Here is a 14,541-nt window from a genome sequence, read left to right as displayed (position 1 = left end):
CTCAGAGGAGGAAAGGTCAGCAGCCTCAGTCACACGCACTTGTCTTATGAGATGTCCCATGAAATAATGCAAATATCCTGGGCCCTCCCCAACACCATCCTTATGAAAACAGCTCATCCAAGAAGTCAACCACAAAATGAATAGGCAAAGAGTCTATACTGCGGGGGAGAAAAGAAAGTGGAACAATAAATAAACAAGTGAAGAACATCTCTCAGACCTACTGAACCTGAGTCTTAGGATTTCCAGCTGAATCTTAAGGACATAAAAGTTTGAAAAGCTTTGTTCTTAAAAGATCATTTCTAGCCAAAGATGAACAGAAAAACTAGCAATGACGGCAACAAGTTCAGTTCAGTTCAATTCAGACGCTGAGTCGTGTCCGACTCTGCGACCCCATGAATCGCAGCACACCAGGCCTCCCTGTCCATCACCAACTCCCGGAGTTTACTCAGACTCACGTTCATCGAGTCAGTGATGCCATCCAGCCATCTCATCCTCTGTCGTCCCCTTCTCCTCCTGCCCCCAATCCCTCCCAGCATCAGAGTCTTTTCCAATGAGTCAGCTCTTCGCATGAGGTGGCCAAAGTACTGGAGCTTCAGCTTTAGCATGCTAAATGCATTCACATGTACAACTGAACTACAAACAACTGCAGCGATTTTGGTTCCAGAAAATAATCGAAGAAATTGTCTTCAGTAGAGTCGGTAAAGGAGAAGCAGAAATGGTAACAGATAGTACAAATATGTTGATTTTCTCATCTTTCCCAACACAATAGTAACTAGATACTATCTTAAGCTAATAAATAATAAAGAAAATATTTAAAGGAATAAGATAGGGTGGCAATACCAAAAACATATAAACGCTGAAAGCAGGAGCCTAGAGGGCTCCTCACTTGGGGAATCTGACCCCCAACAACTGGCTCATGTCATCACCCACTGTGAACCTCCCGATTGGCAAGGCCCACTATGTTCTCAAAGTCCCCGGTTAGTCCCCATTCTTAATCATGAGCAGGGAGTCATAAATTACTAGACATCTGAGAAAAATGTTGAACACACTTAAGAGAAAAAAAACAATCTGGAGGGAACACATTATACAGGGAGAATATTTTATGTATGTGTTAAAACTCTTCAGGGGACTTCCCTGGGGGTCCAGTGGTTAAGACCACCTTCCAATGCAGGGAGTGCATGTTCCATTCCCAGTCAGGGAGCTAAGATCTCACATGCCTTCCAGCCAAAACACCAAAACATAAAACAGAAGCAATATTGTAATAACTTCAATAAAGACTTTTTAAAAAAAAAAAAACCTTCAAATTACACATCCCGAATAGTGAATACTACTGCATGTAAATTTTTAAATTGAGATTTTTTTAAATCTTTTTAAAAAATTAAATATCCTTAAAATGGTAACAATGCTATTTTTAAAAAGGAAGGATGGAAGGAAAGGAGGGAGAGAGGGATGGAGGAAAAGAAGGAAGGAATAAAGATTTAGAAGAACACAAAAATAGGTCTTGGAAATTAAAAATCTGACAGCATCTAAGTGGAAAATATGTAAAGTAAGAGTTGGAGGGTAATCTGAGAAACTCTCCCAACAAGGAGGACAAAGAAAAGGGATGGAAAAGATGGGAAAAATAAGAGAAATTCTCCAGGAGTTCAATGATCTAAATGAGAAAATGGAGGAGAAAAATAGTCAATGATCCCCTAAAATAGTAATTTTAGAAATGTTGCCAGAACTGAAGACTTTGACTTTTAAAAGTTGGAAGAACCCTTGAAAAAACCTATAGACCCACAACAAGGAAAGCTACTGTGAAATTCCAGAACATTGAGGACAAATAGAAGATTCCAAAGGCTAGAAAAGAGGGAAAAAAGAGACGCACAGAAAGATCAAGAATTACAGTGGCTTTAGATTTATCCACAACCAAGTGGACAAGAGAGTAATTATTTCAAAATACTGAAAGAAAATTATTCCCATCCTAGAATTTCATATTCAAGACAAACCAGTAACCAAGTAACTAGACTTCCCTGGTAGCTCAGATGGTAAAGAATCTGCCTGCAATGCAGGAGAGCTGGGTCGAATCCCTGGGTTAGGAAGATCCCCTGGAGAAGGAAATGGCAACCCACTGTAGCATTCTTGCCTGGAGAATTCCATGGACAAGTCATGAGGTCGGAAAGAGTCAGACATGACTGAGCAACTAACACTTTCAACCCTTCAGTAATCAAGTGGGAAAGTTGAATAGGGATATTTTCAGGCATGTAAAGTCTGAAAAATTGACCCCTAAGTACCTTTCCTTGAAAGGCTACAGTGATGTTCTCCACAAAAACAAAAGAGATAAACAAGAAAGAGGAAGAGATGGGTGAGAAGAACCGGAAGATCCAACAAGGAGAGAAGTGATGGAAATCCCCGATAGAACATTGAAAGAGAATCCCTGGGTGCCCTCTTCCATTGCACCACCGGTATAACTGGAAGACATGCGGCCTGCTGAGCTGGTCGTGAGTCTCAACTGTACTTGTTTCCATAGGAAGCATTCCTGCTCTTTACCATGCCTTGCTGCTTGCAGCAGTGGGGGATGCTCAGCCCACCACATAGAAACAGTCCCTTCCTTCTATCTCATTGCTGTAAGATGTGCAGCGCCTGCAAACTCCAGAGACCTGTGGGATTTCCCAGCTGGGATTTCTCTCTCTGGGAAATTCCACCCATGATCTTGCCCACCAACTTCCCTGAGGAGGGCCTCAGAGACTTTTAAGGAAACTGAAGCCAAGGGTATGCCTCAGAACCTCTGTTCAGTGTATCCTCTGGGGCTTCAACAAACAGTGGCCATACTGCCCTTTCCTTCCACAGATGGGTTTCAGTTCAGTTCAGTTTAGTCGCTCAGTCGTGTCTGATTCTTTGCAATCCCATGGACTGCAGCACGCCAGGCCTCCCTGTCCATCACCAACTCCCGGAGTTCACTCAAACTCATATCCATCGAATCGGTGATGCCATCCAACCATCTCATCCTCTGTCATCCCCTTCTTCTCCCGCCTTCAATCTTTCCCAGCATCAGGGTCTTTTCCAATGAGTCAGTTCTTCACATCAGGTGGCCAAAGTATTGGAGTTTCAGCATCAGCATCAGTCCTTCCAATGAATACTCAGGACTGATTTCCTTTAGGATGGACTGATTGGATCTCCTTCTCAGGAGTCTTCTCCGACGTCACAGTTCAAAAGCATCAACTCTTCAGCATTCAGCTTTATTTACAGTCCAGCTCTCACATCCATACATGACTACTGGAAAAATCATAGCCTTGACTAGACAGACTTTGTTGGCAAAGTAATGTCTCTGTTTTTTAATGTCTCTATTAAAAAGCAGAAACCTAGACTGGTCATAACTTTTCTTCCAAGGAGTAAACGTCTTTTAATTTCATGGCTGCAGTCATCATCTGCAGTGATTTTGGAGCCCAAAAAAATAAAGTCTGTCACTGTTTCCACTGTTTCCCCATCTATTTGCCATGAAGAGATGGGACTGGATGTCATGGTCTTAGTTTTCTGACTGTTGAGCTTTAAGCCAACTTTTTCACTCTCCTCTTTTACTTTCATCAAGAGGCTCTTTAGTTCTTTGCTTTCTGCCATTAGGGTGGTGTCATCTGCATATCTGGGGTTATTGATATTTCTCCCGGCAATCTTGATTCCATCTTGTGTTTTATCCAGTCCAGCATTTCTCATGCTGTACTCAGCATATAAGTTAAATAAGAAGGGTGACAATATATAGCCCTGATGTACTCCTTTCCCAATTTGGAACCAGTCTGTTGTTCCATGTCCAGTCCTAACTGTTGCTTCCTGACCTGCATACAGCTTTCTCAGGAGGCAGGTCAGGTGGTCTGATAGTCCCATCTCTTTAAGAATTTTCCACAGTTTGTTGTGATCCACACAGTCTAAACTTTGGCATAATCAATAAAGTAGAAGTAGATGTTTTTCTGGAACTCTCTTGCTTTTTCGATGATCCAATGGATGTTGGCAATTTGATCTCTGGTTCCTCTGGTTTTCAAAGCTGTGCAATGCATTCTTTAGGAGTACATAAGTAAGGAGTAAAACCACAAAGAAAAGCAAGGAAGACATATGTAAGTGAGGCTAGGAGGAGGTTAGGGACCTTGGGTGGTTTGTGGGGAAGGCACACTGAAGAGTAGTTATGGTTCTGGTAACAGTCTATTTCCCAACCTGAGATCTGAGTATGTGGCTATTCACTCTATCATTTCCTCTTTCAACTGAAAATGTACCTTTTCTATATTCTTATCTATGTATGTTGCATTTCACAATAAAGTGTTTTAATCTTTACATACGTGTATAAAGATATTCCTTGCATATTTTTTGCTTCAAAATTATAACTAAAAAAAAAAAAAGGCACCTGGCAGATGGTAGCTGTTGTCTCCTTGTAAAAGGCTATGCAAATAAGCAGACACTGCTCTTAACTTTCAAATACAAGCGCCCATTGCAGTTCATGGGGAATTTGGGGCTCAAAAAGAATTAGAGCCCAAGCCTCCAGATGTTGAGTTTGCACTCCCTGATGAAATGACAGCAACAAACTAGACAAGGATCAATTCCACCACAGTACCTCCCAATCCAGAGCCTCGTTTCAAACCCTGTACTCTCATACCACCTGCCAGCTAGACTCACACCCTTCAGTCACTCACCATAAACAGTAGAAGAAAGCACACACCTCTCCTGCAAGACCATTCTCACCTCCATGCTCGGACTTCATGGGGCTTCTCACTATATTATTCAAGAAACATCAAATACACTTTCAAACTTTGAACACCCTTTCGAACTTTTTTCAGTGGTAATTCCCTCTGACTGAAGAGTTATCCAGCCCCTACCCCCATCAGTATGACAAAAATCCTACACACCCTTGAAAGTGGAAAGTGAAAGTGTTAATTGCTCAGTCATGTCCAACTCTTTGCAACCCCATGTACTGTAGCCTGCCAAGTTCCTCTGTCCATGGAATTCTCCAGGCAAAAATACTTCTCCAGGGGATCTTCCCAACCCAGGGATCGAACCTGAGTCTGCTGCATGGCAGGCAGACTCTTTACCATCTGAGCCACTAAGGAAGCCCACACACCCTTGAAGGCTCACTTTGAAATTCTCTCCCTCATAAAATCTTCCCAGACCCCCTGGACTCCCACATCAACAAGTGTTCGGAATATCAGCCCCTATCACACTGCACTCAATGGCCTTGTCTCTCTGTGCTCCCTTTTCTAAACCAACAGCTCCTCAGCCAAGAATAGTATCTTTTTCTTCTAAATTTTTACCCATCACCAAGTCAAGCTATGACATGGAGTGCTAACAAAGGCCTAATAAATAAATAAATTATTCTTCAATAGGACAAATTGTAAACACACAGATGCTCTCTCATCTGAGTGATCCTTTTAAATCAAAGAAAATCAAGCGGAAGTTGGAAGAATCCTCATGGGAGACCTAATATTCCCCAGTGAAGCCAGTTCTATAGATGAACCCAGCCCAGGAAATGTCAAACACCTGTTATGTGATGGCCTAGGGCTATGGCTTCCGAAAGGGCAGTATTACATTTCCAGGAAGAATATTATTTCCTTCAAGGAGACAGTTTTGTCATCTGCAAGAAAATTAATGCTTCCGTAGCAAGGTGAGCTTCCTTCTCAGGTAAATTACTAAGACTGTGATCCACACAGTCAAAGGCTTTGGCGTAGTCAATAAAGCAAAAGTAGACGTTTTTCTGGAACTATCTTGCTTTTTCTATGATCCAGCAGATATTGGCAATTTGATTTCTGGTTCCTCTGCCTTTTGAGGAGATGCAAAGAATGGGATCATGAAATCCATTCCTGAAAATATCTAACTATCCAAAGACCTGTTCCACCAGTTTCCCAGGAGCAGAGTGCCTCAGTCTCCACCCTGAATTTCCTGTAGGGGGTGCTGAAGGTCAACAGCTGCAGCAGCCCAAGGTTCAGTCTCTGCAGAGGCAGAAGGCAAATGCCCTTGTTGTTCAGTCCCTCAGTGTCCGACTCTTTGTGACCCCATGGACTGCAGCACTCCAGGCTTCCCAGTCCTTCACCATCTCCCAGAGCTTGCTCAAACTCATGACAATTGAGTCGGTGATGGCATCCAACCGTCTCTGTCGTCCCCCTGTCTTCCTGTCTTCAATTTTCCCAGCATCAGGGTCTTTTCTAATGAGTCAGTTCTTTGCATCAGGTGGCCAAAGTATTGGAGCTTCAGCCTCAGCATCAGTCCTTCCAATGAATATTCAGGGTTGATTTCCTTTAGGATTGACTGGTTTGATCTCCTTGCAGTCCAAGGGACTCTCAAGAGTCTTCTCCAACACTACAGTTAAAAAGTATCAATTCTTCAGTGTTCAGCTTTCTTTATGGTCCAACTTTCATGTCCATACATGGCCACTGGACAAACCATAGCTTTGACTATATGCACCTCTGTCAGCAAAGTGATGTGTCTGCTTTTAAATATGCTGTCTAGGTTTGTCATAGCTTTTCTTCCAAGGAGCAAGTGTCTTTTAATTTCATGGCTGCAGTCACCATCTGCAGTGATTTTAGAAACCAAGAAAATAAAGCCCATCCCTGTTTCTACATTTATTTGCCATGAAGCTATAGTACCAGACGCCATGATCTTAGTTTTTAGAATGTTGAGTTTTAAGCCAGCTTTTTCACTCTCTTCTTTCACTTTCATCAGGAGGCTCTTTAGTTCCTCTTTGCTTTCTGCCATAGGGGTGGTATTATCTGCATATCTGAGGGTATTGCTATTTCTCCCAGCAATCTTGATTGCAGTTTGTGCTTCATCCAGCCCGGCATTTCACATGATGGATTCTGCACATAAGTTAAATAAGCAGGATGACAATATTACAGACTTGACGTACTCCTTTCCCAATTTTAAACTAGTCTGTTGTTCCATGTCCGGTTCTAACTGTTGCTTCTGGACCTGTATACAGGCTTCGCAGGAGGCAGGTACGGTGGTCTGGTATTCCCATCTCTTTAAGAATTTTCCACAGTTTGTTGGCAAGTTCCAGTTTGTAACTGACAGGTCTTTAACCGACATGTGAGTGAAAACAAGCAGCCAATGGGAACCAATGACACCACCAAGAGCACCTGTGTGAATAGATGTCCTGGAGAACTAGGCTCAGCCTGCAACCATGCACGCACACACACTCTCTCTCTCACTCACAACTGAGTACTAGATAAGGCTCCAGGGCCTTAAACACAACCCCAGGGAAAGGGTAAAACCCTCAATTAGCCGAGCTTAGGTTTTGCCACTCCAGCAGAATGGGAGTTCAAAGCAGAAATTGAGTTATAGAAAACTTTAATTACCTTTTTTTGGCTATGCTGGGTCTTTGTTGGCTGTGTACAGGCTTTCTCTAGTTGTCACGAGCGGGGGCTACTCTCTTGTCGTGGCGCGAGGGCTTCTCACTGCAGCAGCTCCTCTTGTTGCCCAGCCCTGGCCCTAAAGCAGCACAGGCCCCTGGGTGGCGAAGGCTCAGTTGCCTCACGGCATGTTGGACTTAGTTCTCAGATCAGGGATCAAACCCATGTTCCCTGAATTGGCAGGTGGATTCTTAACCACTGGACTACCAGGGAAGTCCATAATTATATTTCTTGCACAGGTGAATTTATGAACAGAGTTTCCTCCTTGCTGCAGTAAATATTTTGGAGGCAGAATCAACAAGACTTGGAGGTCTGATGTATGATGCAGTGGTGGGGAAGAAGTCTCTGTCCCCTCTGAGATACCTGTCTCCCAAATGCCCCAGCCAAATTCAGGTCTTCAATTCTGTCTGCAAAGTTTTCCTTCCTTCCTTTGATGTTCTTTTCTCATAGCCTATAACATAGGTTCTACTGCTCTTGCCCAGTTATTTAATGATCAGGAGCCATTACTGGTTACTCTAATAAAGCAATGTATTTACTAGCAATTTACTATTTACTTCCTAGAAAAAGTATCTCAAAATCGCCCCATTCAGACTTCTGCACAACAGTCACTTAAGTTAGTCCATAGGGCCTGGAAGAGGTCAGGGCAAATTCTCAAATGTTCTGCCTCCATGAGTATCTCATCTGGACCTTCCTGTTTTATTCTTTCCCTTTGCTTAAGCTCCACTACCCTCACAGAAGGTCCAGTCCTCACCCTGGTATTCGAGATTATTTCCCACTGGATCCCATCTCTCGTCCTCTCAGTCTTATGTCCTTTTCTCTAAATCTCTCTTCCTCTCTGGGGTGGTGGGAAGGGTTTGTCCCAGGCCTTCCTGCCCAAGAGTAAAAAGGCACTTCTCAAGTGTAGAGGGAGGAGGATTGAAGGAAAAGAAAGGAGAATTAGTTACCTCCCTCAAAAATGGTTAATAAATTCCTTAGGTGGGCAAGGCCCAACTCCAGGACTCAAGGAGAGGAAGGCACCCTGATCTGACAAATTCCTCCCAGAATACAGCCACAGGATGAGGGTGGCAAGCTGGATGGGGCTCAGGAACTGCACTGGGGCTGCCTGAAACACACACCTCTGTGAGGCCCATGATGCCCAACCTCACCTGTGCAGACGGGGCACTATGCTGAGATGGTAATCTGGTTGGCATCACCCTTATCATTTTCCCTTTCCTCCTCTCCACTCAAGCACCTGGTTCTGTAACGGTTGCCTTGAAGTAGGAATAAAGTACTACTTTATTGGAAAGTGGAAAGTAGGAGAACATATAAACCATCCTGGATTTTATGTTTCGAAAATCCAAGCTCTTATAGACTTGATGGTTGCGGTCAGTGGCCTGCAAACTTTTGCTTCCCGCTTGCTTCCTGCTCCCCAAAAACAGTTTTTAAAACTACATACCCTTTCACACAGGACTAGCTACATAAACTGGAGTACCTAGAACAAAATGAGAATGTGGGCCCCTTGCTCAAACATTATTAGGAATTTCAAAGGACTTCCCTGGTGGTCTAGTGGATACTTACAACTCTGCGCTTCCACTGCAGGTAGCCCAGGATCCATCCCTGGTCAGAGAACTGAGATCCCACATGCTGTTTAATGTGGCTGGGGGCGGGGGGAAGTGGGGGATAGGAAGCAATTCAAGAAGTACTGGCAGACTGTTAAGCCAAGCTCAGAGCCCTCCTGAATTAGAGGTCTTGAGTGACTGTGCAGGTTACCCAGAAGAAGCTGGCTCTGCTCTCACACATTCCTAAGTTAGCCTGTAAATATATATATATAACTTTAAGCAGTTGCAAAAGATGTGATTTTAGTATCCTGCATACTTGCTTTAAAAATATTTTCTTCCTGGGACTTCCCTGGTGGTCCAGTGGTTAAGACTGTCTCGCCGATCCTGCCGACTATGCCAATTGTCTTGCTGTATCTCACTGTGTACACTGTTTGTTGAACCCATGGTAGGTGTAGCATGAGTGGGGAAGCTGGAAGAAAACGCAAGGAGACATAGGAACTGCAGACATGTTTATTCTCTCCAGATTGGCACAGCAGCAGCAGACATGCTGTGTTCTCCCTTCTCATGGTTGACCCAGTGGACACAGCCATAACACAGCCTTACCACCATAACACACCCATAAGGTAGCTGCAAGGGCTTTTTCAGGTGGAATTTATGTATGCTTACAGAACAGAAGTAGCTCGTGGCCAACCGAGTACATTGTGAGCCACATGCGCAGTGCTATAAGTGATCTCAGCTGTTGCCTAATCATGATTTACAAAACACAGGGCAAGAGCGAGAGGGCGTGGGCTGAGAGAGCCTGACCACCGCCATCTCCGCTGATTTGCTGTTTGCCTACAGACTCTGTGTTCCCAGTGCAAAGGATGCAGGTTTGATCCCTGGCTGGGGAAGATTCCCATATGCCATATGGTGCAGTCAAAAAAAAAAAAGGAAGAAAAATTTTTTTCTTTCAGTTCTCAGAGCAGTATAATAAGTTAATTCAATGTATGAGAAAGATCTGTCATGACTATTCATCAATGTTGAGTGAATAAACAAACTGCGGTACTTCCATACAATGGAATACTGCTTAGTATTAAGAAGGAATGAGACTCTTAAATATTAAGAAGGATACACGCTACAACATGGATAATTTGCAAAATAATTATGCTGAGGGGAAAGAGGTCAAACAAAGCAAAGTGCATGCTATATGAAAATGCAAAACACTTATAGAGACAGATCAGTGGTTGCCTGGGGAGAGGGATGGAGTGGGAGGGAAAGATGACAGTTAGGTGGAGCCACATGGCTGCAATCTCCCCAACAGAATGAGTGAAAGTGATGTATAGTCATTAATGGGTATTGCTCATAAAAACAACCCATGCAACCCTTGCTCTACCTTCTTTCCCATCCTCTCCTTGAATGAAGAGAACCTAGATGAGGGCAGAGCCACAAGACAGAGAGTGGACCCCTGAACGACAGCCTGAAGCAAAGTCCCCTTCATCCAGCTTTGGACTGTGACATGAACAAGAACTAAGCTATTATGGTATTAACCCCCTGACATATTGAGTCGGTTGTTACAGCAGTTAGCCAACACTGACTAATACAGAGTCTAATGTAAGCTCCCTGCCAGGAGATAGCAAGCTGGTTCCCTCAAAGTAAGGTTCTGCCTGGGGGCTCAGGCTGGTTCCCCAAAGCTTGCAAATTGGGCTCAGCACTGAGAATAGGTCAGCTGAGGGAGGGAGCATTTCGTAATACTCTGTCAGTTTTCTCATAAACCCATCGAGCCAGTCCTGATAGGGCTAGGGAAGGAGCCAAACTGCCCACCAAGCTGCTAAGAAGTTCTTCTGTAGTAAGACCCTTTGGTGACTATTCATCTGGCATACAAATAATCCTAGGCTCTGAAGCCATTCTGGGCAGTTTATCCACATTTATCTTCCTCAAAACTTCTCATCACTAAGCCTTTAGTCTGGTTCCTTTCAAGTCCCTGACCAACAGACCATACCATGAACCAATGGCCAGGAACCCGTGCATCTTCACTATGGGGACTCTGGGCACACTTCCCTTTTCTAGGTCCCTCAGGCCTTCTCGGAGGAAGACTAGAAGACTCTAGCACTCCGCTTTCAGCAGTAGCCAACATAATGTGCAAAGCCACCTATAAACAAGGCTTTAGGTTCTTCTTCCTTAATCAACCTATTACAGACAACTCTCTTGGAGTAGCACATCAGTTGCAGAAGAGGAAACAACTTGCTCAGGCAACCTGCTTGTGCCTTTAAGGCCTGCAGGATCCCAGCCGTGTATGTCATGTCCTCTTCATGAAGGAGTGAGGCCTGGTCATCCCTGGTTCTATATCTAGGTAGATCAGATACCACAGTAGCTCAGGTCATGTGGTCACCTGCTGTGCCATGATCAGGCATCCAATTTCAACAGACTCCTGGAGCTACGCAAATGTTTCTCAAAAGGAAAATAACTGTTGCAGGAGGTCATAACTTTGCTCCAAAATCCAATGCCCAAACATAAAATGCGAAAGGCAGAACCATCTATCCTAAAGCCTGATCCAGTAAGAAAACCATCTCTCCTTGTATGGTCCCCCCTAAAGTTGATAGTTTTCAAGTGATCCAGTAATAGGTAAAAATAATATACTGCAGATGGTGACTGCAGCCATGAAATTAAAAGATGCTTACTCCTTGGAAGAAAAGTTATGACCAACCTAGATAGCATATTCAAAAGCAGACACATTACTTTGCCGACTAAGGTCCGTCTAGTCAAGGCTATGGTTTTTCCTGTGGTCATGTATGGATGTGAGAGTTGGACTGTGAAGAAGGCAGAGTGCCGAAGAATTGATGCTTTTGAACTGTGGTGTTGGAGAAGACTCTTGAGAGTCCCTTGGACTGCAAGGAGATCCAACCAGTCCATTCTGCAGGAGATCGGCCCTGAGATTTCTTTGGAAGGAATGATGCTAAAGCTGAAACTCCAGTACTTTGGCCACCTCATGTGAAGAGTTGACTCATTGGAAAAGACTCTGATGCTGGGAGGGATTGAGGGCAAGAGGAGAAGGGGATGACAGAGGATGAAATGGCTGGATGGCATCACTGACTCGATGGACATGAGTTTGAGTGAACTCCGGGAGTTGGTGATGGACAGGGAGGCCTGGTGTGCTGTGATTCATGGGGTCTCAAAGAGTCGGACACAACTGAGCAACTGAACTGAATATACCTAAATTTCGTATATTTTATACTGAAGTCTAAAGTCTAAAGAAGTCCACAAAGTAGTATACCTCTTTCTTAGTGGTCAGGAGTGTGGTATTCAGCAATTTGTCCTTTATTTGGTGCAGAATATTACAATACACCCCAGAACCCTAGAAAGTTCACTGAGTAGACAGACCCCTATGTATTTGTGGGATTTGTTATCTGCCCTCTGGCACACATTTGTGTGCTTACCAAATCATCTAGGGTATCCACCACTTCCTGTTCTCAAGCTCCATCTGGAAACTGTCATCAGTATCACAGTATATTAGCCTGATATCCCCTGGAATGGTGATCTGGTCAAAAATTCCTGTAAGCTGAGTGTATCCAGACAGTGACACACCCCTGAAGCGAGACAGTAAAAGTCTATTCCTGCCCCTGCTAGAGGAATACAAACTATTCCTGAGCTTTGGTATAGAATAAAAAGCACTGACCTGACCTATCATTGTGGGTCAACAACTGTGCTGGTCTGCTCCAAGAATGACCACTCTGAAGAAGTCCCTCAGTTGGGTTCCCTACCAGAATGAGTTCATCATAATGCTTGATCATTTTTTAAGACCATCTATTTTCTCTGTTGAAGTATGAATGGATAAAGAAAATGTGATATAGACAGACAGATATCTGTATATATATAAAGGATTATGTAAGTATATACCATATATATATGAGTATATATATATAAGGATATACAAAAAGTATATATAATAAATATAAAAAATATTATTTGGCCTTAAAAAAAGAAGAGAATTCTGTCATTTGTACATGTATGAAATTTGAAAGGCATTTTAAATGAAATAAGCCAGTCACAAAAAGACAAACACTGCATGATCTCACTTACATGTGGAATACTTTTTTAAAAAAAAATCTAAATTCATAGGGCTTCCCTGGTGGCTCAGTGGTAAAGAATCTGCCTGCTAATGCAGATCCCACATGCCTCAGAGCAACTAAGCCTGTGTGCCACAGCGATTGAGCCTGTGCTCTGGAGTCCAGGAGGGACAGCCGCTGCTCTGGAACAAGAGAAGCCACTGCAACGAGAAGCTTGCACAACAGCAAAGACCCAGCACAGCCAAATAAATAAATAAATATTTTCTTAAAAAGAGAGTAGAACAATGGTTACTAGACATTGCAGTGTAGGGAAAAGGGGAAGGTTTTTTGTGTTTTTTTAAAGTAGAATGCTGGTTGCCAGGGGCTGTAAGGATAGGAGAATGGGACCTTATTTAATGAGTATAGAGCTTCAGTTTAGCAAGAAAAGAGTTTTGGAGATGGATGGTGGTGATGGCTGCACAACAATTTGAATGTATTTAATACAAATGAACTGTACACTTAGAAATGGTTAACACAGTAAGTTTTATGTTGCACATATTTTACCACAATGAAAATAAATAAATGCGGGGAAAATGCCATCTATCTTCTGTTCTGGCCAAACTGAAGAGTTAATGTTGATACAGTGGGAATCACCCTGAATCTTTCAAATCTTTGACGATGGTGCTAATCCCTATAACGAGATGAAGTATTATTTCTTCATTCGGTAGTTAGGGAGAGCTCCAGGGCCTTCCATTTAGCCCTTACTCCCTAAGTCGGGCCAATGTCAAAATTGTGCCCTTGATGGAGCAACAGCAACTCTACATATAACCACCATAAGTTTCAGGATACCACTGACCCTTGCATGAGACAAGCTGCACTCAACACTATTTTTGAAAAATTTGTTCTACGTGCATGTCACATATTCAAAAAAGAGTAAACATCCCATTTTAAACAATTAAATACATAATCATTACACTTTTTTAATGTTCCATTGATATCACTCAGAATCCTCCCACACACACATATACTTTTTTGGAAACACTGACCTAGTACGTGCCCGAGTCATCTCATCTTTATCACACTTGTTGTAATTGTGTATTTCAGCATCCACTCTTTCCACCTGACTGAGGAGCTGAGTCTCCCTGTCCTAAGCACCAAACGCTGGACTCCCCGTGCGTTTCAGGATCATACACTGAAAATAAGGATCTAAACAATCCCTTCGTCCCATTCAGCTCAGGCTGTCCACAAGCCCATGAGTTCTGGCTGGCTGATGCTGAGCAACCGTTTCATCTTCTGTAGCCCCCGTTTTCTCCGCTGCAAAATAGGAGCTATAGCACCTGCCAGGTCGTGTAGGTACGAGAAGTCAAGTCACAGCTGTGAAAGTAGCGGAGCACTATAGAAATTACTAATATTACTAACATTCACTCATCCATTTAACAGCCAGTTTTGAAGCGCCCGGTGCCGTGCAGCACGGTTACTACAGCGCACACCCCCTCCTGGCGCAGGTCTCATCCCCGGAATCCCGAAATGAGGAGGGCATTTCCTCACCAGGTTTACTCTCTCGCGGAACTCCGGGTAGTGACCTTATGCAAAATGGCGCAGGCGGCCTCGGGGGCTAGT

This window comes from Ovis canadensis, chromosome 5 (assembly GCF_042477335.2).
Source record: "Ovis canadensis isolate MfBH-ARS-UI-01 breed Bighorn chromosome 5, ARS-UI_OviCan_v2, whole genome shotgun sequence".
In the NCBI taxonomy this organism is placed as follows: domain Eukaryota; kingdom Metazoa; phylum Chordata; class Mammalia; order Artiodactyla; family Bovidae; genus Ovis; species Ovis canadensis.
The sequence above is the reverse complement of the archived record's forward strand: the minus strand, read 5'-3'. Positions refer to the sequence as shown.